Genomic DNA, 5427 nt, shown 5'->3' on the forward strand with positions numbered 1-5427 from the left:
ATATCCTGAAAAAAGTTTTTAAAGTGTGTACTTAAAATGTGTTCCACTTTCATATTTGTTTTAATAAATATATATTGACGTACTATACTATATGTCAATAATAGAAGTAATCTTTAATCCCTATTGCTTAATTTCAAGACCATTTAATACAACTCAGTTAATCAATAAAAATCACAGAAAATCATGTAAAAGCAATTGCAGGCGTGTGTCAATACATTTTCTCTAATTCTTCAATTTACAAAGAATTTTGTCCTGGTAAAATGGCACAGTGACTATATTGGCTTAGGGATTGTAATTTTTTGGTAATTGTTATTGCTTTGTGTGAGTCTGCATGGGATGATTGCTTTTGTTGTGTTAATAATTTATTGTATTTTGGCACAAAACGCTTTATAGGTCATTTACATTCTGTCATAGTGAAGGTACCGGAAAAGCTCAATGTGCAAACATACTCTTTATAGTTTAATAAAATGAACAATACTTCTAACAAATTTTAATAAAACTAGGGAATTTTGCATTTTATTCAACAATGAAATTAATAAAAACTTTAATATATTAAACAAATTAAATTAATTAATACAAATTTAAGAAAGTGTTTGTAGATATCAGAAAAATATCAAAATATTTTTTGCTGTATAAATCTGAGAGTACTGATGAATTTAGGAGTTTAAAATTTAGGTACATTGAATTTTAATAAAAATACAGAAATTGACTACATAACTACAAAAGGAAAAAAGGTCGTATATAAATGAAAGCTATATTAATTTATTTTCCAAAGCTAGCTTACATAGATGTTTTACACAGTAGGATAAGTCCATGTTATCTTCACTACATATATATCGTTGAACGTTGGGATAGCGCTCCGTCCGGCAAGTAGTCCCACTGAAGTGAAGGATTAGCAGAACCAGGCCACGAAACGACTTGGGTCCTTTTTCGTTCTTCTATTCTCGGATGTCGTTAGAGAGTTAAATCTGGAGTGGCTTCCGTTCGCATAACTATATCGCTTGTTAAGGTAAGCAGCTCATTTGGCTGCTTGCCCGCCAAATCATCACCAACCCAGTAGTGTCCCAAGGCAGCCATCCTCCTGCTTGCCAGTGCTGAATATTAGCATAATAAATGCACCGCTGTCTACTTTTCTTTTAGGCATAGTATGCAAGTGTCTTCTTTAACAAGAGTTATTTTTTTGAGGTGATACTTGAAGTTTCTATGCTAACTAATCAATGAGATCAGCCAGCTTAGGGTGCTCCACGGATAGGTCAGCACTTGTATCGCTTCCCTGACCAACGGTTTCAGCAACATGAGTTTAGTCTATCTGCAAGTGCTTATCTAGCATATAAAAATAACTTTTGTTGTTGTAGTTCACTACTTTTCGAAACCTCTCTAAAAAAGCGAATATAATTAAAGCTTTTAAAAATATAAATATAAGTAAACATAAGTAAACAACATAACTATATATATGTTATATATTTACACACATATGGATGTGTACATAAAGAAAATTGTTTGGCACAATCTTCTCTTGTTATATTTAAATTAGTAACCTCTAGGGAAGCTTCTGCTACAATTTTGTCTAGCATATCCTCTGAGCACAATCCTGGCTACGCCACTATATAACGTAAAATTCATTAAACCAATGTTATAAAAAAAAAATGTGGAAATATATTATATTTGTTTTTATTCAGCGTGATGACATCAACCATGGAAATAATAACAACTACTTTATTAAAAAATATATTTTTTTCATCCATATTTTAAGCTGTTTTAAAATATTTTTATTTCGTTACAATTAAATAAAATTCATTAATACCGACCGTCGACAGGTCGAAATATTTATTTACAATAGTAAGTAATCTATATGAATGCAATATATTAAATTTTGACATTTAAATTATTTTAAGGAACCTCAAACGAATATTTCCTTTCATTATTAATATTTACTCTTACTGAGCTGGAGCAATAATGCTATTAGCAGCGGCATTTCGCGGATTTGTTTGTTTCATTACTCGCAATATGCTGCCAGCACTCGGCTCAATGCTCATAAAATATTATTTTTTCTGAATGTCATAAATTCAGATTTAATATTTAAGACATATGTGAAAACAAGTGGAAATATTGTACGTGACTTTCATGCAGAAATATTTTTAATGCATAATTTGAATGATATCACAATTACATATAAAAGGCATTTCTTATTTGATCTCATTTTTAAAAGATTTACTCTGTGCTTATGATTAACTTTAACTTATAAAGTCTAACGAGCTTATGCGAAAAGAAAAGTATCACAGCATCACAGCATCACAGCAATTATTTTGTAAAAAAACCAAAAAAATTTTGATGAAAATATCTGAAGATTTTAAAATATCTATTAAATTTTTATAGGACTTATAAGGATTCTTTAATACTTATGGTAAAATTGTTAAAGTTATAAAAATTTACAACAGAAAATACAAATTAGATTAAGTTGTTAACATATGTGAATATTCACATGACCCAAAATGTAATCTTCTTAGTTTCTGAACACTATACCTACCAGCTACTTAACGAGGTTTATAAACTATTTATTTCATCATAGAAATAGGAAACAGAAAATCACTTTGGTAGAGAGATTTACGAGTTCAAATTATTTTTACGGTCAGTGAAAAAGGCCATTTTTTGTAATTGAGCTTTCAACAAAATCTTTTTGAAAGTAAGCCGAAAGGTACACAAATCTGTACAGGAAAAATATACCTTAATGAAAATTTGAATAAATATTTGAATAGAGTATATAATGTGAATGTGAAATTTATATTAATTTAACTTAACCTAATATAAATTAATTTAAATGAATAATTTTAAACATTTATATATGCAACACAGCAATAATAACGTTTATCTCACTGAAAAAAAATATACTGCCTGCGTATATAACACGTTAAAATGATACTACAATCAAAAGAAACGGTGGTATTTTTAATCTAAATTAGTTGGGTTTACTATTCTGGCAATTCTTTTTTAGCTTGGTACTACTGCCAATAACTTTTTCAATAAAAATAGAACAGCTGCCGTTTTCGATTGATAAATCTGGGGTAACTTTTTCAATCGAGATTTACTTTCACTGCAATTTTCATTTTCGATTGGTAAATCTCCAGCGAAATGAATAACACTGAAGACTAATTTATTACACTCTAAATTTTTTGTCAAAGTAGCAAGATTGCCCTGAATTCAACAGCTGTTTTATATGACTTGATAGGTAAAGTGTGATTTGATTGGGCATATGCATTTATAAAAAAATATAAATGGCTTCTAACACTAACACTACCACACAACAAAATTCGATAGATCGGAAGTAAATCTAAAGTGAATCCAGATGTACCAATTAAAAACCGCTTTAATCTGAAATCCCTTCAGAAGATCGAATATAACAATTCCATACAGAATTGAAAAAAATGTCGGAATTGTCTAAGGATTGGATTAGTTCAAAAGTTATGAAAATAATTTAGATCTATAAAAAAAGTTATAAAAAGTTATAAACATTATAACTTTTATTATAAATATCAATAGTACTTCCAAACAACCACTACATTAGCAAAAAGTCACTATATAATGTAGGCATGTGATGTGGACGCATAGTATGCTCGTACAATCCATCAATTTAGATCACTACTTCTACGTGATCACTTTTTTTTGATATATGGTTTTCACAGGACGGAAGCCATAAGTGCTTATACAGTATGATATATTGTCTAATAGTGTGATGATACTTGTTTTGAAAATTACGAAGGTATGACACAGACCGTTAGCCGGTACTATCTTATCGCTACATTCACTGTGTTAACTATTACTTTTGACATGAAATTATAATGTTTGATTTTGGTGATGTAAAATTGCTACAGAGATTCGTTTCCATTCGTTTTATCATTATTTGATTTGGCACTATGGGATTATCTAGAAAGCGATCATCTATCAAGTTACTGTTTGAGTTTTTGCCAGCTATGTAATGTACTGATTTATAATAGAACCTGCTCTTAAACAAGCCCGGCATTGTAAGATGTGGCATGGAAAATAGAATATTTTTGTGTTGAAAACTTAATGGCAAATTGTTCGAAACCTTTGTTTAGGTAAGTTTTATTTACATTTATATATTGAATCACAAACTATACAAATGAATATTTAAAAATAAATTGATTTTCGAAAATTTAATTGCACATAAATAAACAAAACATTTAACTAAATAACATGGAGGTTAATATTATTTTTTAATTATAAAACAAAAAATATGGGTAAATTTCATAAAAAAATACAAATTAAATGTAAATAAAGTTGTCATAAATATACAAAATAATTAACTGAATACTTTTAATATCGCTATTTAGTTTCAATTATTTTTCTATTTCAATATTTTATTTTTGTTATTTTTCGAAAATGTTTTTAAATGAAATTTAAATAAAAAATTATTTTATTTTTACTACTTTTTAAGGATATTTAATAATAGACTAATTTGAAAACACCAAATCACCAAATAGAAAATAGAAATCTGACCAAATCAAGTACAAATGTTGACAAATGTATTGGCTAATTGGATATTATTCTCAACTTAATCTATATTATAAAAGGCTGATTTATCTATCTGTCGTGAAACCGATTTGAATGTGTGGCATACAGCTATGGAACTGTACAAAACAATCAAACCGAGATATCATACAGTGAAGTCAAAACAAATACTTATAGATGATTATAAGAAATACATATTGACTTGTAAGATACAACACTCAAATAAACCATACAAGGAGTAGCTGCTGGGCATGAGAAACGATTACTCCATCACATTAATTTAGAAGCTATTCAACTGCTTTATATTACCAATGAACTGAGAAGACTAAAGCGAACAAAACCTCAGAAGTTAACATAGATAATACTTTATTAGAAATTATGGAAGCTGAACACTGGTTCAGTAAACCCGCACACGTAGTACTTAATAACTCTTAAGTACAATTCAGCAATAGTAAAAAATTAAAAAAAAAATTAAAAAAGTGCTATCAATAACGTAGTCTGATTTGACAGTTTTAATTTTCTTAAAATAATTGTTCATCATTTTTGCATATTTGTTGAAGGGACATAAAATTAAATATTAATAATTTATAACCCAAAATAGGAATAGTTTAGATAAGTTTATTTCGTACATAAGTGAATGCCTTTCCGGTTAAAAATACTATCTCATAAGCTCGAATGATGGTAACAGCTGCAATAACTGCCAAATATAGCATAAAAGGATGTTTGGCTCCTATCAAAAATTGAAAGCCTTAGGTGCAATTAAATGTTTACAAAAAAGCGTTGATAGTGCATAAAAATTGAATAATACGAATAAAATTTGAAAGTGTTTCGCCAGCACATATAGTAAATACATCACTGTCAACTTTTTTTTTCTCGATTTAATCGACCATGCTTTTAAAT

Source organism: Teleopsis dalmanni, chromosome 1 (assembly GCF_002237135.1).
Source record: "Teleopsis dalmanni isolate 2A chromosome 1, ASM223713v2, whole genome shotgun sequence".
Lineage (NCBI taxonomy): Eukaryota > Metazoa > Arthropoda > Insecta > Diptera > Diopsidae > Teleopsis > Teleopsis dalmanni.